Consider the following 22,629-nt stretch of genomic DNA (forward strand, 5'->3'; position numbering starts at 1 on the left):
TCTGTATAATACATAAGTAACGTTTGAAAAGTATTGTCAATTTAAAAAGAAATGGCTGAAAAGTGTTTTGAGGGGGATGGGTTGCATGGAGGGTTGAGTTGCACGAAGGTTCAGTTAAAGGGAATACAGCTGCACGGGGGGTTTCGGTTATACAGGGGTTCAGTTACAAGGGGGATTCAGTTGCACGGGGGTTGAGTTAAATGGGAATTGAGTTCCACGAGAGTAGTGCTTTGTCGTGGTTTAGTCGTGAGGTCCCTTACCACAACCCCAAAGGGCTCCGATTCCCGCACCCCAAACCCGACGGAACTCCCCGGTTCTCGGAGACTTTCTAGTCCCCCAAAGGAGCCATGGGTTAACTTGCAAATTTTAAAGCCTCTCGATTTTCAAAGTTTCAGTTATAAGACTCTAGTGTGTTACCACCGTGTGATTTTTTAATTCCATAGTGTTCGTTCAAAAAAGTAAGAATTTATGTTAAATAAATAATTCTTATATTTTTTCAGTTCAATTGAAGGCGAGGATTTCTGTTAAATAAATAATTGTTATAACTTTTAAAATGACTTCACGGGGTTTGAGGGGGCTCTGTTGTTTTAAGCCGTTTGATTTTTTCTTTACATGCTGTTCGTTCAAAAAGTGAGGATATTCCGTGTGATTTTTTTTGGGAAGTTTAATGAATTTATTAGTTACCGAGAGTTCAATGACTCCTCCCCTCAATGACTTCCAGGGGTTTTATGACTCCTCCTCACAATGAATTCAGATGGTTTTAGGACTCATCCCCCTAGCCATAACTCCATTCAACCTTGAGCGAAGATATAAAAGTTTGATGAAGTATTTTTCTGCTTAACAACTACATTAATAACTTCCAAGATGATAGGACTTATTTTTTAATTTAATTGGGAATGAAAAGTCAAAGTCTAACATAAAGAACAAGGTATTTCGGAGAGGGTAGCTAACTTCATATACGGGATAATTTCCATCCGTCTTAGTTTTTAACGATGCTCCTTATTTCTAGTTGAAAATGCTTATTTTTTAATTTAATTGGGCATGAAAAGTCAAAGTCTAACATAAAGAACAAGGTATTTCGAAGGGGGTAGCTAACTTCATATACGGGATAATTTCCATTCGTCTTAGTTTTTAACGATGCTCCTTATTTCTAGTTGAAACTGCTTATTTTTTAATTTAATTGGGAATGAAAAGTCAAAGTCTAACATAAAGAACAAGGTATTTCGGAGGGGTGGCTAACTTCATCTACGGGATAATTTCCATTCGTCTTAGTTTTTAACGATGCTCCTTATTTCTAGTTGAAAATGCTTATTTTTTTAATTTAATTGGGAATGAAAAGTCAAATTGCCAGAATGGTTGAAATCCACTAGCTCAGTATTGGGGTCTTAGTCCACCAGCCTGAATGGTGGAAATACACTGGCTCAGAATTGAGGTCTCAGTCCACCAGCCTGAATGGTCGAAATTCACTGGCTCAAAATTGGGGTCTCAGTCGACCAGCCTGAATGGTGGAAATTCACTAGCTCAGAATTGGGGTCTTAGTCCACCAGCCTGAATTGTTGAAATTCACTAGCTCAGAATTAGGGTCTTAGTCAGTGTTCAGATTGGAGCGTTGGGGTTCGACTATCTGGGCTTTATTTGTCAAGACCTGAATGCTAAGTGATGGACATGAGCTCGATTGGGACCTCATTGTGAAAATGGAAAATAAAAAACAAAAAATATATTGTTGATATGTGTGTAGAGCATGGCATGGTTACCGCTAGGGGCAACAGTCTAACCGTTGACGGTTTTAGGTATCCGTGAATAAGTTCTAAGGCGAGAGTGGAAATTGGGACAAATTTTTGGAGGTGCCCAACTCACCTGCTCAGAGTCTCAGGCAAGTGACCCTAAATTTGAAAAAGTGGAAATTGGCTCAGATTTTCTAAACTGAGCTGAGACAATGAATAAATACTATTGGGAAAGTTATTGGAGACGCTGGGCATCCTTGAACAAGTGCTAAATTGAGAGAGGAATTCGGGACAATATTTGGGGGCACCCACCCGCCCAGAGCCTCCGGCAGGTGAACCTAAAATTAAAAAAACCCACAGAGACGACAGACACAAAGAGATGAATCAAGAGAGGACAAACACACAGAAACGACACATAGATACAAAACATGCACAGAGACGATACACACACACAGAGTCAACACACACAGAGAGATGAGACACACACACACAAATGACAAACACACATAGAGACTACACAAACAAAGAGACGTCACACACACACAGATACTAAACACACATAGAGACAACACACACATAGAGACAAAACACACACACACAGAGACAACATCCACACAGAGACGAAAAACACACACACAGAGACGACACACTCAAAGTGACGACTTACACATAGAGACGACACACACACAGAGACGACAAACACACAGAGGCGACACACATAGAGATACGACACACACACAGAGACGACACACTCAAAGAGACGACTTATACATAGAGACGACACACACACAGAGACGACAAACACACAGAGACGACAGAAAAAAAGAGACGAATCACACACCTATAGTACAAACACACAGAAACTAAACATAGAGACTACACATGCACATAGACGATACACACACACAGAGTAAACACACACAGAGAGACGAGACACGCACACAGAAATGACAAAACACACATAGAGACGACACACACAAAGAGACGTCACACACACATAGATACGAAACACACATAGAGACGACACACACATAGAGACAACACACATCCACACAGAGACGACACACACACACAGAGACGACACACTCAAAGAGACGACTGACACATAGAGACAACACACACACAGAGACGACAAACACACAGATACGACACACATAGAGAGAAGACATACTCACAGAGACGACACACTCAAAGTGACGACTTACACACACAGAAGACACACACACAGAGACGACAAACACACAGAGATGACACACATAGAGAAACGACACGCACACAGAGACGACAAACACACAGAGACAACACACACACAGATACAGAAACACACAAAGCGACGACACACTCACAGAGAGTACAAACACACAGACACGACACACACACACAGAGACGACACACACATAGAGACAACTCAGACATAGAGATGACAGACACACAGATACGAAACACCCACAGAGACGACATACACACACACAGAGTCCACTCACACACACAGAGGACAAACACACAGAGACGACAGACACAAAAAGACGAATCACACACAGAGAGGACAAACACACAGAAACGACACATAGAGACGACACATGCACAGAGACGATACACACACACAGAGTCAACACACACAGAGAGACTAGACACACACACACACACAGAAAAGACAAACACACATAGAGATTACACACACACAGAGACGACACACACACACAGAAACGAAACACACAAAGTGACGAAAAACAAAAAGACACCACACACATAAACAAAGACAACAACCACACAGAGACGACACAAACACACACACAGACACGACACACACACGGAGACGACACACACAAAGAGACGACAAACACATAAACACGACACACACACACACACGAAAAGAACACACACACCACACACACACACAAATAAACACACAACACACACACATAGATACAACACACACATAGAGACGACACACACACAGAGACGACAACACATAGAGAGACGACACGCACACAGAGACGACAAACACACACACACAACACACACACACACAGATACGAAACACCCACAGAGACGACACATGCACAGAGACGACACACACACAGAGTCCACTCACACAGAGACAGTACAAACACACAGACACGACACACACACAGAGACGAAACACACACCCACACCACAAACACCCACACACGACACAGAGAGACGACACAAGGACAGAGACGAAACCCACACACGGAGTCAACACAAAAAGAGAGACGAGACATGGCGTATCTTATGAAATAATTTAGCTATTTTTATAAATTTAATTTTTTTTTTTTTTTAATAAAGTAGTTTTTTTTTTTAGTAATGAAATTCAAAACAACACGCACACACAGAGAAAACCCCATATACCACACACAAAAAGCGACCACACACCCAGAGAGAGGACAAACACAGAGAAACGACACACACACACAGAGACGACAAACTCAAAAAGACAACACAGACATAGAGATGACAGACAAACAGATACAAAACACCCACAGATACGACACACACACACAGAGTCAACACACACACACAGAGGACAAACACACAGACACGACAGACACAAAGAGAAGAATCACACACAGAGAGGACAGAGACGACAAACACACAGAGACGACACACAGAGAGAGACGACACGCAAACAGAGACGACAAACACACAGATACGAAAAACACAAAGCGACGACACACGCACAGAGAGGACAAACACACAGATACGACACACACACACAGAGACGACACACTCATAGAGACAACACAGACATAGAGATGACATACACACAGATCAAAACACACACAGAAACGACACACACACACAGGGTCCACTCACACACAGAGAGGACAAACACACAGAGACGACAGACACAAAGAGACGAATTACACACAGAGAGGACAAACACACAGAAACGACACATAGAGACGACACATGCACAGAGACGATACACACACACAGAGTCAACACACACAGAGAGACGAGACACACACACACACAGAAATGACAAACATACATAGAGATGACACACACAAAGAGACGTCACACAAACACAGATACGAAACACACATAGGGACTACAAACAAATAGACAAAACACACACACACACAGAAACAATAAACAATGATACGCAAAAAACACACACACAGATAAGAAAAACAACCTGAGACGGCACAATCAATGTTACTACTTACAAAAATAGACGAATAAAACACACAGACTAAACGATAAAAGAAAAGACACACACACACATAAACAGAGACGACATACACAGATATACCAAACACACACATAGATGAAACACACACAGAGATTACAACACGTAGAGAGACGACACACACACAGAGAGACAAACACACACAGACAACACACACACACACACAGATACGAAACACCCACAGAGACGACAAATGCACAGACACGACACTCACACACACAGAGTCCACTCACACACAGAGAGGACACACACACAGAGACGACATACACAGAGAGACGAATCACACACAGAGAGGACAAACACACAGAAATGACACATAGAGACGACACATGGACAGAGACGATACACACACACAGAGTCAACACACACAGAGAGACGAGACATGGCGTATCTGATGAAATAATTTAGGTCTTATGATCAATTTAATTTTTTTTTTTTAATAAAGCAGTTTTTTTTTTAGTAAGGACACTCATAACAACACGCACACAGAGAGAACACCACAGATACGAAACACACAAAGCGACGACACACGCACAGAGAGGACAAACACACAGAAACGACACACACACATAGAGACGACACACACAAAAACACAACACAGGCATAGAGATGACAGACACACAGAGACGCCATACACTCAGACTCGACACACACACTGAGTCCACTCACACACAAAGAGTACAAACACACAGAGACGACAGACACAAAGCGATGAAACAAGCACAGAGATGACAGACACAAAGAAAAGAAACATAGAGACGACACATGCACAGAGACTATACACACACACAGACTCAACACACAAAGAGAGACAAGACACACACACAGAAATGAAAAACACACATAGAGATGACACACGCAAAGAGACCTCACACACACACACAGAAACGAAACACACATAGGGACGACACACACATAGAGACAACACACACACACAGACAAAATCCACACAGAGACAACACAAACACACACACAGAGACGACACACACACAGTGACGACTAACACATAGAGACGACACACACACAGATACGACAAACACACAGAGACGACACACATAGAGAGACTACACACACACAGAGACGACACACTCAAAGTGACGACTTATACATAGAGACGACACACACACAGAGACGACAGACAAAAAAGTTGGGTTAATCTAGGTTCACTTAGAGTGGCGCGCCACTCTAAGTGAACCTAGATTAACCCAACTTTTTAGTGTGTCGTCTCTGTGTGTGTGTCGTCTCTGTGTGTGTGTTTGTGTCGTCTCTGTGTGGATGTTGTCTGTGTGTGTGTGTTGTCTCTCTGTGTGTGTATGTGTGTTTCGTATCTGTGTGTGTGTATGACGTCTCTTTGTGTGTGTCATCTCTATGGGTGTTTGTCATTTCTGTGTGTGTGTGTCTCGTCTCTCTGTGTGTGTTGACTCTGTGTGTGTGTATCGTCTCTGTGCATGTGTCATCTCTATGTGTCGTTTCTGTGTGTTTGTCCTCTCTGTGTGTGATTATTCTCTTTGTGTCTGTCGTCTCTGTGTGTTTGTCCTCTGTGTGTGTGAGTGGACTCTGTGTGTTTGTGTCGTCTCTGTGGGTGTTTTGTATCTGTGTGTATGTCATCTCTATGTCTGTGTTGTCTTTCTGAGTGTGTCGTCTCTGTGTGTGTGTGTCTTTTCTCTGTGTTTGTCCTCTCTGTGAGTGTGTCGTCGCTTTGTGTGTTTCGTATCTGTTGTGTTATCTATGTGTGCGTGTTGTTATGAGTGTACTTAATAAAAAAAAAACTAATTTATTAAAAAAAATGAATTAAATTGATAATCAAAGCGACCGTACGTTCTCCGCGTTGCCTGGTCTCGCCTCTCTGTGTGTGTTGACTCTGTGTGTGTATCGTTATGGTCCATGTGTCGTCTCTAGGGTGGGGGGCTTGTTTTGTTCCCTCTCTTTTTTGGTGTCGTCGCGGCTTGGGTTTCGGGTCTGTGTGTTTGTCCTCTCTCTGTGTGAGTGGACTCTGTGTGTGTGTGTGTCGTCTCTGTGCATGTGTCGTCTCTGTGTGTGTTTCGTATCTGTGTGTGTGTGTGTGTTGTCTCTGTGTGTTTGTCGTCTCTGTGTGCGTGTAGTCTGTCTATGTGTTGTCGTATCTGTGTGTGTGTCGTCTCTGTGTCTGTGTTGTCTCTATGTGTGTGTCGTCTGTGTGTGTGTGTGTGTGTGTGTCTTGTGTGTGTGATTGTACTATGTGTGTGTGTGTCTTGTGTTTGTGTTAGTAGTATCTGTGTGTGTGTCGTCTCTGTGTGTGTGTCGTCTCTGTGTGTGTGTTTGTGTCGTCTCTGTGTGGATGTTGTCTGTGTGTGTGTGTGTGTTGTATCTGTGTGTGTGTGACGTCTCTTTGTGTGTTCGTCTCTATGTGTGTTTGTCATTACTGTGTGTGTGTGTCTCGTCTCTCTGTTTTGTTTCTGTGTGGGGGGCATCTCTGTGTGTAATTCGTCTCTGTGTGTGTGTCGTCTCTGTGTGTTTGTACTCTGTGTGTGTGTGTGGTCTCTGTGTGTGTGTGTGTCGTCTCTGTGTGTGTGTCGTATCTGATTGTATGTTATCTCTTTATCTGTGTTGTCTCTATGCGTGTGTCGTCTCTCTGTGTGTGTGTCGTTTCTGTGTGTTTGTCCTCTCTGTGCGTGTGTCGTCGCTTTGTGTGTTTAGTATCTTTGTGTGTGTTGTATCTGTGTGTTTGTCGTCTCTGTTTGTGTGTCGTCTCTCTATGTTTGTCGTCTCTGTGTGTTTGTCGTCTCTGTTTGTGTGTCGTCTCTATGTGTAAGTCGTCACTTTGAGTGTGTCGTCTCTGTGTGTGTGTCGTCACTCTATCTGTGTCTTCTCTGTGTGTTTGTCGTCTCTGTGTGTGTGTCGTCTCTATGTGTAAGTCGTCACTTTGAGTGTGTTGTCTCTGTGTGTGTCGTCTCTGTGTGGATGTGTGTTGTCTCTATGTGTGTGTCGTCTCTATGTGTGTTTCGTATCTGTGTGTGTGTTACGTCTCTTTGTGTGTGTCGTCTCTATGTGTGTTTTGTCATTTCTGTGTGCGTGTCTCGTCTCTATGTGTGTGTTGACTCTGTGTGTGTGTCTCGTCTCTGTGCCTGTGTCGTCTCTATGTGTCGTTTCTGTGTGTTTGTCCTCTCTGTGTGTGATTCGTCTCTTTGTGTCTGTCGTCTCTGTGTGTTTGTCGTCTCTGTGTGTGTGTCGTCTCTATGTGTAAGTCGTCACTTTGAGTGTGTCGTCTCTGTGTGTGTGTCGTCTCTCTATGTGTGTCGTATCTGTGTGTTTGTCGTCTCTGTGTGTGTGTCGTCTCTATTTGTAAGTCGTCACTTTGAGTGTGTCGTCTGTGTGTGTGTGTTTGTCGTCTTTGTGTGGATGTTGTCTCTGTGTGTGTGTGTGTTGTCTCTATTTGTGTGTTGTCTCTATGTGTGTTTTGTATCTGTGTGTGTGTGTGTGACGTCTCTTTGTGTGTGTCGTCTCTATGTGTGTTTTGTCATTTCTGTGTGTGTGTCTCATCTCTCTGTCTGTGTTGACTCTGTGTGTGTGTATCGTCTCTGTGTATGTGTCGTCTCTATGTGTCGTTTCTGTGTGTTTGTCCTCTCTGTGTGTGATTCGTCTCTTTGTGTCTGTCGTCTCTGTGGGTTTTTTTAATTTTTGTTTCACCTGCCGGAGGCTCTGAGCGGTTGGGTGCCCCCAAATATTATCCCGAATTCCTCTCTCAATTTAGCACGTGTTCAAGGATGCCCAGCGTCTCCGATAACTTTCCCAATAGTATCTATTCATTGTCTCAGCTCAGTTTAGAAAATCTGAGCCAATTTCCACTTTTTCAAATTTAGGGTCACTTGCCTGAGACTCTGAGCAGGTGAGGTGGGCTCCTCCAAAAATTTGTCCCAATTTCCACTCTCGCCTTAGAACTTATTCACGGATACCTAAAACCGTCAACGGTTAGACTGTTGCCCTTAGCGGTAACCATGCCATGCTCTACACACATATCAACAATATATTTTTTGTTTTTTGTTATCCGTTTTCACAATGGGGTCCCAATCGAGCTCATGTCCATCGCTTAGCATTCAGGTCTTGACAAATAAAGCCCAGGTAGTCGGACCCCAACGCTCCAATCTGAACACTGACTAAGACCCCAATTCTGAGCTAGTGAATTTCAACCATTCAGGCTGGTGGACTAAGACCTCAATTCTGAACTAGTGAATTTCCACCATTCAGGCTGGTGGACTAAGACCCCAATTCTGAGCTAGTGAATTTTAACCGTTCAGGCTGGTGGACTGGGACCTCAATACTGAGCCAGTCGATTTCCACCATTCAGGCTGGTGGACTAAGACCCCAATATTGAGCTAGTGGATTTCAACCATTCTGGCAATTTGACTTTTCATTCCCAATTAAATTAAAAAAATAAGCATTTTCAACTAGAAATAAGGACCATCGTTAAAAACTAAGACGAATGGAAATTATCCCGTAGATGAAGTTAGCCACCCCCTCCGAAATACCTTGTTCTTTATGTTAGACTTTGACTTTTCATTCACAATTAAATTAAAAAATAAGCATTTTCAACTAGAAATAAGGAGCATCGTTAAAAACTAAGACGAATGGAAATTATCCCGTATATGAAGTTAGCTACCCCCTCCGAAATACCTTGTTCTTTATGTTAGACTTTGACTTTTCGTCCCAATTAAATTAAAAAATAAGCATTTTCAACTAGAAATACGGAGCATCGTTAAAAACTAAGACGAATGGAAATTATCCCGTATATGAAGTTAGCTACCCTCTCCGAAATACCTTGTTCTTTATGTTAGACTTTGACTTTTCATTCCCAATTAAATTAAAAAATAAGTCCTATTATCTTGGAAGTTATTAATGTAGTTGTTAAGCAGAAAAATACTTCATCAAACTTTTATATCTTCGCTCAAGGTTGAATGGAGTTATGGCTAGGGGGATGAGTCCTAAAACCATCTGAATTCATTGTGAGGAGGAGTCATAAAACCCGCTGAAAGTCATTGAGGGGAGGAGTCATTGAACTCTCGGTAACTAATAAATTCATTAAACTTCCCAAAAAAAATCACACGGAATATCCTCGCTTTTTTGAACGAACACCATGTAAAGAAAAAATCACACTGGCTTAAAACAACAGAGCCCCTCAAACCCCGTGAAGTCATTTTAAAAGGTATAACAATTATTTATTTAACAGAAATCCTCACCTTCAATTGAACGTAAAAAATATAAGAATTATTTATTTAACAGAAATTCTTACTTTTTTGAACGAACACCATGTAAAGAAAAAATAACGCTGGCTTAAAACAACAGAGTCCTTCAAACGGAACTTTGAAAATTAAGAGAATGTAAAAGTTACAAGGTAAACCACGGTCCCTTTGGGAGCCTAGAGAACCTTTGAGGACCGGGGGTTCCTTCGGGGGGGGGGGGGGGGCCTCGGAGCCCTTTGGGGTTGTGGTAAGGGACCTCACGGCTAAACCATGACAAAGCACTACTCTCGTGGAACTCAATTCCCATTTAACTCAACCCCCGTGCAACTGAATCCCCCTTGTAACTGAACCCCTGTATAACCGAAACCCCCGTGCAACTGTATTCCCTTTAACTGAACCCTCGTGCAACTCAACCCTCCATGCAACCCATCCCCCTCAAAACACTTTTCAGCCATTTCTTTTTAAATTGACAATACTTTTCAAACGTTACTTATGTATTATACAGACCACATCGGTGAGGTAAAGCTAGGTCAAGTCACAATGTCATTCTCTCGTTACTTTTCAATTAAGCTATTGAATACCTTCTAGCAATGTCTCTTGTAAGCGTCAAATCTATTAAGTATCCGAGCATATTCTTTGTATTGTTGATGCAAGCATCCCATTCTTTAATTACCCGTCAGGCATTCTTAACCATCGCAATACCTTTACGCAAATATCTTTTCGCAAAAAATTCGCAAATCTCGTAAACTAAAGAAGTAATTACCCCTTTTCAAAAACATTAATCCTTCTATTAATGAACCCATGAAACGAAACCAGTATGATAGCATCACACAATCTCGTTTCTAGTTCCAAAAATAGAGTGCATGTAGCGTTCGTAGTAATAGGTTTAAAAACCTATTAGCCAAGTTTAAAAAAAAGAAAAACCTACTAATAAAATTACAGATGAATGACCACGGATTTAAGCAAAAAAAAAAAACCTGTTTGGTACGGAGGGGCCATAGAAATGGTAGTTCCTACTTTACTCATGGGAACAGGCTTAATCAAGTTCAAAAAGGCAAGAAAAACATTCAAAAGGCTGATCTGTAGTAGCTTAGGCCAGCTATACCCAATGAAAAATATAATTCTTATATCTTCAATGCTATGCCTTGAAATGCCCCCCCCCCAGGGCGTGAGTATTCAAATCTTGTATTAAAAGGAGACAGTCCTCATGTTGTTTGTCAAATATTAATGAAAGACTACTGATAAAAATGATTAGTTTCTCATTTACTTAAAATTTATGGTTCTATAAAGCTTTTAATTCAGAATAACGGAGACGATTTTCAACGGCTGGTACTTCTATGATATAGCCCCGACCTAATATTCTTCATCAAGGAGCGACCCGGCTCAATGGTAACCGAAAGTCTAAAAAACTTAATTTTGATACCAATAGATACATCAAAAGAATCAAATTTTAATGCTGATTTCAAATATATAACTTTCATAAATTTTAGTTTTACCCCTCAAAAGTTACGCGCCTGAGAAAATTTGCCTGATTTTCGAAAATAGGGGGAAACACCCCCTAAAAGTTATAAAACCTTAATGAAAATCACACCATCATATTCAGCGTATAAGAAAACCCTACTGTAGAAGTTTTCAAGCACCTATCTACAAAAATGTGGAATTTTTCATTTTTTGCCAGAAGAAAGATCACGGATGCGTGTTTATTTGTTGTTGTTTTTTTCCCAGGGGTGATCGTATCGACCCAGTGGTCCTAGAATATCGTGAGAGGGCTCATTGGAACGGAAATTAAAAGTTCTAGTGCCCTTTTCAAGTGACCAAAAAATGGAGGACAAATAGGCCCCTCCCACGCTCATTTTTTCCCCAAAGTCACCCGATAAAAATTTTGAGATATCCATTTTGCTCAGCATGGTCGAAAATATGATAGCTATGTCTTTTAGGATGACTTAATTCCCCGAAGTCCCCGGGGGGAGGGCTGAAAGTTATGAGCTTTACCCAATGTTAACATATAGGCCTAGTATTGGTTTTTGGGAAGTATACAGACGCTTTCAGGGGGGATTTTTTCTGGTAGGTGGGGGGGGGGGTCGGATGCTATATGAGAGGATCTTTCCATGAAGGAAGTTTTCATGGGGGAAGGGACAGTGCTATCAAGGGGGCGACAGATCTCCCATCATTATTAAAGAAAAAGATCAGAAATTAAATAAATAAGACAAGTTTTCAACTGAAAGTAAGGAGCAGCATCAAAACTTCAAACGAACAGAAAATTTTACGTATATGATTGGGTTCACCCCCTAGTCAACACCTCGCTCTTTAAGCCAAAGATTTTTTAGTACTTTCATAAGATATTTATTCTAATTAACGGCCTTTGTGATTAAGGGTCATTTTTAAAGAATAGGGACAAAATTCGAACTTTAGCTTAAAGAGCACGGCGTTGACTAGGGGCGAACCCTCTAAAATACTTATTAAATATCTAAGAATATAGAAGTTCGTTACGTAAGTTAATTCGTAAGTTACGCATATTTATTACTAATAAAAACGTTCGTAAATAAAATTAAACAAGTTTTGAGAAAACCATTTAACCAAATAAAAGTAAAATTAATATACAAATTTTGTTTTAATTATTCATGTACGGTGAGCCAAAATCAAAACCTGCGTTAATTCAAAAACGTTCAAAAATTAAATAAAAAAACAAGTTTTTTTAACTGCACACCAAAGTAACTCAACATACTCCCCTTCTCCTCCTTTGACCTCCAGTCTTTACTTCAAATTAACTAAAAAAAAACAAGTTTTTTAACTGAAAGTAAGGAACGACGTTAAAACTTAAAACGAACAGAAATTATTCCGTATATGAAAGGGGCTGTCCCCTCCTCACCGCCTCGCTCTTTACGCTAAAGTTTGACTTGCTCACAACTCTATTTTTTTTAAAAAATAAAAAAACTTTAGCGTAAGAGCGAGGCGTTGAGGAGGGGACAGTCCCTTTCATATACGGAATAATTTCTGTTCGTTTTAAGTTTTAACGTCGTTCCTTACTTTCAGTTAAAAAAACTTGTTTTTTTTATTTAATCTAAGTAGAACCTGTTTCTCCGACGCTAAATCCTAATGAAATATATCTAAGTATGATAAAAATATAAAACTTTAGAAGCAAATTTGGGCTATAAATTTGCATATTAGGGTGGGGGAGGGTAAAGTATAGCAAGTCTGCATACCTAATGTGTTAGGTACAATTATTCTGCATATTATGAAGTAAGTTTCTTTTCTAACTTCATACTGTCCAAATGACATGATCCCCCCCAGAGACCCTGGGGAAAAGGCTGTAAGTTACGAAATTTGCCCACTGTTTACGTGCAGTATTTGTTATTGGGAAATATACAGACATTTGTTTTTTTTGGGGGGGGGTGCACTTTCTGCCTGAGGGGATTTTCCAAGATGAGAATTTTCCGTGGAGAGGTAAGTTTCCGCGGGTGAACTTTCCAGAAGGAAATTTTACATTAGGGGAATTCGCCAGAATTCCTATACGAAATTCTTTCATTTGTCTTACTTTGTCTTTGCCGACTCAATTTTACATAAGTGGATGTTGAAAGGATTTTTTTAGCGGACTTGGAATTGTCTGGATAATTTTTCAGTGGGGGAGGGAGGATTTTCCACAGGAGAAATTCTCCATGGGGAATTCTGAGGGGAAAATTCTCCATGGGTGAATTTTCTCTGGGAGCAACTTTGCACTTGGGGTGGGGGATTTCCGGGAAAAATTTTCCTCAGAGGGGATTTCCAGCATAATATGAAAAACAATCAGAAATAAAGGTCTGTTTCAAGTGTAAGTATGATAAGGAGAATTTTTCAGGCGTAATCACCCACAAGACATTTTACGAGGGGGGGGGGAGGGGATTTTCAGCAAGAATGCAATAATGGAGGGGAATTTTCCGAAGGGTATTTTACGTGGGAGGAACTACACTTGGAAGAATTTTATGCGGAGGAAAGGAATTTTCCATGGAGGGGGCCGAATTTCCAAGCATTATTTAAAAAACGATCAGAAATTGAAATTTTAAAAACAAGCTTTTTCAACTGAAATTAAGGATCAATATTAAAACTTAGAATGAACAGGAATTATTCTGTATATGAATTGAGTTGCTGCCTCCTCAATGCCTAAATCTTTACGGTACCGTAAAGTTGGATTTTTGTCCCAATTCTTTAAGAACGACTCTTGAAAGCCAAGGATCATTTAAATACAAAAACAAGCTTTTTCAAAAGTTCTAAAAGAAACTTTAGCGTAAAGAGCGAGGTATTGAGGAGGGCGCTCCCCCCTCATATACGGAATAATTCCTGTTCAATTTAGGTTTTATTGTTGCTCCTTACTTTCAGTTGAGAAAAACTTGTTTTTTATTTAATTACTACCCAACACACCTAAATGAAACCTCGTGAAACCTAAGTAAAACCTCGTAGATTACATAGCTTGATTATTGAGTTAGGAAGGGTGGTACTTATTTAGAATCTGGTAAACACGGGAGAAGAGCAGCATCGAACTCTCAAAGATGCTAAATGAAAAACAGGTTTTCGCTGCGTTGTGAGGTATTGCTCACTCCGTGACAAATATTTAAACTTTAGTTTTTGGGGTTAAAAGGGCAAAAAAAGGTACCTAGTTTAGATTACGTATTTAATATATGCTAGGCTTTACGCCCCCCCCCCTAATCTGCAAATATATATCCCAAATTAGTTTCTAAACTATTATGTTTTTATCATCATACTTTGTTTTATTTTATTAGCATCAACCAAACTTCACTTCTCGCGTGTTTACCGGATTCTAAAAAAGTACCGGAAGGATTTCTAAGGGATTTTCAAATATTTAACACGAGAACATTTCCCCCGATGTCGTTACAAAATTGAAATCTCGAAATAGTCACATATTTCAAAACTTGGTCCCCCTTGGCTACTGGTTGCTGGAAATAAACAACGTGGTCTATTTTCTTGAAACATTGCTTCTGACCAAAATTTCATTATCCACTGGAATAATACAAGGGAAGTACAGCAAAACAGTTTGTTTTTACCGTCAACAGTACTTGTTCAATGTATTTTCATGAGAAATTTACTTACTTACAAATTTCAACCTATTATAGGAACCTTTATAGTACATGGCTTTGGAAGAAGTATATTTTTGAATAATTCTAGGTAAGCACTCTGTCTAACATTCAAATTTATTTCCGTACAAATATCAGGAATAAAATAACTAAAAACAATCATAGTTGAGTAGAATAAACCTGCTCGCTCACCTGTTCATAAAACAGAAACTTTGACCTCTTTAAAAACTCAAGCCCCGCTTTATTAAAATAGAAAAAAAACTCGTCAAACTGGAACCGCTAGGAAATCAAATGAAAAGAATAGTCGAATTTCTCGGTATGCTTATAGCATAATTAGATAGCAACACAGTGTCAGTCACGTAAAACAAAACTCCAGAGGTATGTAAAGATGGATGAGCAGAAAACGTGACATTCCTTTAAACAAAAATGCTCTTCTTAGGTCTACATAATTTTAATATCTAATTATCCGTTTAAGGAGTGTTCTTTCAAATCATGCTAAATTTTAGGTGGGAGATGGTGATTATTTAATATAACCATAAAGAATCAAAGGACTAGCATTTTTTTTTCAAAAAAGCGGGCATTAACGGGTTATGCTACGTCCAAGTAGGTCTACACACAATCGGCCAATTTTTTGGCTAGATTTAAGCATGAGGTTGAAACCAATAGAAAGAATCGAAGCAAAGAAAAATACAACTTTTACAAATATTTTGAGAAGAATGTCGGTACTCACGTGTTATAGTGACCACAAACAAGTTCTTGATCTGAATAAAACCGGTTTCTCTGTCTGCATTCGAAGATAGGCTAATTAGCTTAGTCTCAGTAAGATATACTACTATACGGGTTTATTTTGATTAAATATTTTATAAATAGAATTGGTTAGGTTAAGTCTTTAATATAATGCGTTCAGGGTGGTCTGCTTTCCACAATTCTCTGTTGTAGTTTCCTTAATTTTGTTACTAATTAGATTTTCATCATATTTTGATATATTTCATTAGGATTAACCCAACTTAACTTCTTTGGTGTGGTCGCTATAACAAGTAAGTTCCAGAATGTCAATTTCCGAAACATTTTACAGTAATTCTTACAAAAAGTTGGATTTCATTTGACGTTTTCCTCAATTTTTACAAGGATAGTTTTTTTTTTCTTACGGCTACATACATATATTTCCCATTTTCAGATTAGAGGTAGTCAATATTTGCGTTTTTCTATACTAGCAGATATTGTGGACGGTCAACAACTGTTTGCAACATCTGGTGTGGCGGAACAATGCCTTGAATAATTCCACTACTTGTTCTACTTTGTCCATTATTTTAGTACGGTAGAAAAAAGAAAAGAAAAATTAGCATATATGTTTGAATGGTCATGATTGCACTGTAAACACAGATAATATCCACTTTGGTTTAATTTTTCTATATCCAGTGTCTTGTCCAGATTTGTACAACGACACGACACTGACCCGGCATATACATCACCAGGGGTTAGAAAGTCAAGTCAAGAGGTTATACAAAACGTTCCAATGAACTTGTACCTTCAACCGTATCACCAGCTTCATGTTTGTTATAAAGTGCGACCCATTTCTTTTTCAGTGTAGTCTTTTTTATCAACAATTACTACAAAACGGCATATCCCACAAGCAGGGGCGTCGTTTGGGGGTGGCAAGGGGGGCAGTTGCCACCCAATTTTGTTATAAATACAACCCATTTCTTTTTCAGTGCAGTCTTTTTTTTCAACAATTACTACAAAATGGTCTATCCCACATACAAGGGCGTCGTTTGGGGGTGGCAAGGGGGGGGGCAGTTGCCCCCCAATAATATGGAGAAAGAAAATATTATACGTCTATCCGGATATGGACTATCCGGATATGGATCCCTCTTGCCCCCCCCCCCCCAAATAAAAATGCTGGAGATTCGCCTCTGCCCACATATTATTGGTTTAGCCAGCGTTCAGAGAAGAAGGCAATAGTGTTAGACGCCAAGCCAGACATTTCAATTAGCAAACACTACAAGATTAATTATTTTCCTAAGATTTATCTTCTTATATAAATTTCTATGAGATTCTAATATTGTTTTTAGCATAATTTTTTTAGTTTTAAAATTATAATTTAAATAATATTTTTGTTTGTCTACTTGCTCAGGAAGGTTACCATAAACTCAACCATCCGAATTAGTAGTAAGAAATGTCTGGATCATGAGGATATTCAGAATCCATTATTCTATTTTCTCATTGGATGGCTTGATCCAGCATCCATGAGAGACATCAATTGATTTTAGAAAAGGCGAAAACGAGTCCCAGCAACCTATATCTACTTGGCCCTCTGTATATACCTTATGATTGGGACGTTCAAATATGCTCCTGGATAAACAATTCCAGTGGCCGTTAAAAATTGTTCTAGATTACAATTCATTTTAGTTGCCTATCATTGAACTTAGGTCTCCACATGACTTTAGTAGGACCTGAAAACACTTGCACCACTAGTCCTTCACCATCCTTAGCTGTTGCAAAATTTTCAGCACAGGGTTTTATCGATTTTAACAAATAATAGACAGATAGTTACTTTTTCATTGAGAAAAAAAGATTTTAAAGTTTTATACGTACAATTTGACTTTAACTCCAAGAATTTAAGGCTACATGTGAGGAACTAACTCACCTGGCAACATTGAACTGAGGCGCCGTCTGTTGCGTCACTGCCAGTTCTGTGGCTCGAACTGAATTAAATTTAGAAATTGAAACATGCAAGGGGAATAAAATACTTTTTCGGTAATAAATTATTGTAGACTTTTTTGTCTTCTATCACTGACTTTTTACTTTACGATTATAATTTCTTTATTTACTATTATTTTCTTTTATCTGCAAAAAACGACATATTTTAAGGAATCTCCGGGAACAAATTATTGTCACTTAAGAATCGAACTGATAAACATCAACAAAAATACTGCTGTTGACCATTGTAGACAAAAGTTTAAAGGTCAAAGAAGTTTGGGCTTAAAAGAAGAACCATGGGACCTGTCCATTGCTTAAACACAAGGTATTTGAAAAGCAGGGCTTTATTTCATCGATCTTATATCTCTTTCGCACTTTATTTGCCTTTAGCTCCCCCCCCCCCAACAGTGGCCGGGCTACATACCATTCTATTCTTAAGTTACCATCTAAGAATTGGGGCCTTTAAATACCCCACTGGAGCCATCATGAACTAGTTTCTAAAAGCCAATTAATATTTGGTAAAATAAGCTAAAGTAAATTAATTAACTAACTAATAAAATTGTTTTATCGGATTGCTACGCTTCAACAAAATATCGCTGTCGACCATAGAAAAGTTCAAATAAGTTTTGACCAACTCAGTTAAAGAAGGAGAAAAAAAATCACTAAAGAAGAAATTAAAAAAGGCAATACATTCAAGGTAAGTCGTTGGAAAAAAAACATGTGAAATTTGTCAGTTTTTCCTTATAGGATTCAGCACAAGAAATACTATTAGCAGTATTCTAGAATGGAATTAGTCAAATAGGCTTCTAAAAAGGTTTTCGACGAAAGACATTTTCATTTTTACTTTATGTTATTAATTCTTGTTTTTGGGCAATATCCTCGTGACAGCAAGCATTTGAGAATCAATCAATTTCTTTGACACTATAAACGAAAAACATGAACTGTGGGCATGGTCATATTGACCTCTCAAATGCTCAGTTACTTTCAAGAAATGGGGCGGCAGAGAAATACTTATAGTTCATAGCAATTAGGTCAAAGATTCTTCAGGTTTTAATCAAGATTTCATATAGCAACGGTGGTATGCATAGGCAATTTTAAAACACTCCTTAAGTAATAAATTGTTTTATAATCTATTCATTATCTACTTAATAGTTCTTACAGATGGATAATTTCAAAAATATGTTATTAAAAAACAGAGAATTTCTTCTGAGTTTTACAACATTTTCTAAAGATAACAGGTATAAGGCCGAACTTTAACAGCACCTCTTTAGTGAAATATAACTTTGGAGTATGTGACTTTCCCGATTTGTTGAACCATAAAATTTAGCTAAAGTATTCAAGCCACAAACGTGAATTTTTTTTTACAGAAACAACTAACCAAAAGCATGAAGGAATCCAGTGCAGAATCAAGCATGATAGCTCTCAGCCTATTCCAAATAGAACTTCGTTTGAAAAAACTCTTTTCGCAGCAATAACTGTTCGAGTTTCAACTACTGCTACTTTGCAAAGACTAATAGCTTGTTTACGCTGAAATGGCCGGCAACGCAGTTCAGGTAGGACTTCCTGAAGTAACTAGTGTAAGACTGGAACACAACTTTAAGTTCTACTTGAAAAGCAGTAGACCTGGAGCTCTTTCCTGGTTCGGGAAAAGTGCAATTGCTTGCAGGCATCGTTTTCTTTAAAGGAGGTTAAATTAAGGAGCAAAATAGTTGAAAACCAGCAAGTCAAGCTCTGGGAATACCTCCCATCATTGTAGTCAACTTATCAAACAAGATTCTAAATGTTGTGAATAGAATCGAAGCATTGAGATCTTGGGTTGACTTTGGGCTTGGCTGTCGAGACGAGACGATCCAAGCGTGTAACGATGATATCTGATGAGATAAGCATTACGGTCGATTTCTTGGGTTGGCTTTGGACTTGACTGTCGAAACGATACGATCCAAGAGTGTAACAATGATGTCTGATGAAATTAGTCTTACGGTCGAATTTCATTCTTTTTTATGAACTGTGCTGGACTGTCAGTCAAACGGTTCGTTTCTTCCCCAGATACTCTTTCAAGATTTCTTCGTAGCTTCCAACATCTCAATTGCGGCAATGATATTTATCTCACATCCTTTAACCTGCCCTATGCCTTGTAGATTTTATTTCTTATGAAAATGAGGAAGACAATAAAATCGAAGTTGTAAATATTTTTAAGAAGGCCAATGGTTTGTAGCTTCGTCTGTGTACACTGTTCTTTATCTGTTTTACTTTTCCAGTCAAATAAAGTAAATAACTAAATGCATAGTTTTAGCCCTAGCAGTCCATGATAAGTTTCGTAGACTAAGGCTGTTCCGATCGTAAAGACACTTCTCTTTCGAAAGCCAAAATGCTTTGTAGATAACAGGAAGAGCAAATACATCTTTTCGAGGATTTTGAAAAGCACTGTTATCAAGGGAGGTGCATTGCAACTAAGCTCTATGATGATGTTTAGAATACGGCCTTGTTAGAGAATACAAGGAACAAGGCAATTGAAGATTTCCAGTACTTCCACTAGGACTCAAACTTAACCGATCACTATACTGGTTTAGTCATGAAACTAAATGTCATGGCGATTTAATTGGTTCAGGTTCCCTGGTGAGGCTAGTTTATTACGAGGCACTCTTTGTCTTCACAGAACTCCTATTTTACGATCTGCAATACTCTACCAAGTTTTATCACTTAGCTTGATAGCATCGAACAGTCTATCTCTAGTCATCACTTCCAGACTGAGTAGGGATTACGACTGCGAGCTCATCTAAATGTTAAGCACTGGCTGTCCTGCCCACCATAACAGATAAAAAAAAGAAGCAGGAATCCAAGCCTTCATTAAAAACTGTCATTCTGACTTGAACAGACGAGAATTCAACAAGCTCGTTCTGGAATATCTTCTGTAAATTACTTTGTATAACCTGAAAACTACTTTATAATTTGTGTACAATTGATGATTTGGCATGGTGAAATGCAAAAATAATTCAACCAATCTTGAAGAACAGGCACATATCGGGACAGAAGCTGAACAAATCGAACATAGCTACCACTTTTTTCTTCAGTCTTTCGGCCCTTTCTCACAAAGGTCCTTACAATGTCCAAAAGAATTGTCAAGATTCTAGTGCGATTGTGTACAAATACAGTTATATATTATGTTTTTGTTGTTTTTAATTGTTATTAGTTGCCTGGTAATACGAGCTAGACTCTCAGCCGGGCATATCCATATTGTAGTTGTATTTAGTTTGTAAATAAAAGAACCTGAACCTGAAAATGCTTTTTAAGCAAGGGTGAAATCAAGATAACCATTAATCGTACTGCAGGGGCAGCAACACAAAAAAAACTATTTCACCTGGCCCGTAAGTGAAACAACTAACCATTTTTCCTTTGTTTTCCTTTTCAGGCGTTGTATCCTCCTTAACCTTGTTTTGTAATCAAGCATTTTCACAGTCCTGGGTGTAATTGCTTCCAAAGGTTTCAGGGGCTCCTGTCATTTGAATTCAAATTAATTTCATTTGTGTTTAGACATTTTATTCCTTCTTTTCCAATCGCAATCACTTTGGCCAACAGTCAATACTAGTAACTTTATATATATATATATATATATATATATATATATATATATATATATATATATATATATATATATATATATATATATATATATATATATATACATTTTATATGTGCATATATTATATGTTTTCTCTTTTTTTTGTTCCAGTTATGGATCATGACCTTTTCCGCCCTTGGCCATTCTATGGATAATCCTGTTGTTTTCCGCTGCTTTTTCTTGACGCCATGCAATCATGTAATGACATGCTACTCGTTCAACTTCATGTCTCTTGTGTTGTCGGTTAATTGACAAAAAATTTTCCACAAAATAAGTTTTTCAAAGAAAAGTAAAGAACCCCATTAAACTAAAATTGAGCAAAAATAAAATAATCTACCAAGCGTCGAACTACCACAAATCAGCATCGATAAATAAATGAAACCCAAAACGAACAGAAATTACAATAAATAACCGAGTGAAACTCAAAACGAGCAGAAATTAACATGAGTAGAAGTCAAAACCCATATGCCATCCGAAGACCAGAACACAATTTACACTTTACTGAAAAAATATAAATGTTTTTACTTTTATAACTTTATTAAATCAAATAATATTAACGTTCTGATTACTAAATATCAGTATATGTATATTAAACTGACAGTGACCATTCATTTATATTTTTTTCAGTAAAGTGCAAATTATGTTCTGGCCTTGGGATGGCATAGGGGTTTTGAGTCCTAATCATGTTAATTTCTGCTCGTTTTGAGTTTCACTCGGTTATTTATTGTAATTTCTGTTCGTTTTGGGTTTCATTTATTTATCGATGCTGATTTGTGGTAGTTCGACGCTTGGTAGATTATTTTATTTTTGCTCATTTTTGGTTTAATGGGGTTCTTTACTTTTCTTTGAAAAACTTATTTTGTGGAAAATTTTTTGTCAATTAACCGACAACACAAGAGACATGAAGTTGAACGAGTAGCATGTCATTACATGATTGCACGGCGTCAAGAAAAAGCAGCCGAAAACAACAGGATTATCCATAGAATGGCCAAGGGCGGAAAAGGTCATGATCCATAACTTGAACAAAAAAAGAGAAAACATAAAGAAGCATAAAACCTCATAAAAGATCACATTCTTATTTAACATA

The 22,629-nt window shown here is 38.6% G+C and overlaps 1 protein-coding gene across 1 annotated transcript in view; it reads right to left on the reverse strand.

Annotated features, from left to right (window-relative positions):
- Positions 1–22,629, reverse strand: part of LOC148943583 (F-box/LRR-repeat protein 5-like) — a 138,271-nt gene that overhangs the window by 61,159 nt on the left and 54,483 nt on the right. The gene's annotated exons all lie outside the window — the stretch shown is intronic.

Source organism: Artemia sp. Qi Xiang Cuo, chromosome 15 (assembly GCF_049724085.1).
Source record: "Artemia sp. Qi Xiang Cuo chromosome 15, ASM4972408v1, whole genome shotgun sequence".
NCBI classification, from domain to species: domain Eukaryota; kingdom Metazoa; phylum Arthropoda; class Branchiopoda; order Anostraca; family Artemiidae; genus Artemia; species Artemia sp. Qi Xiang Cuo.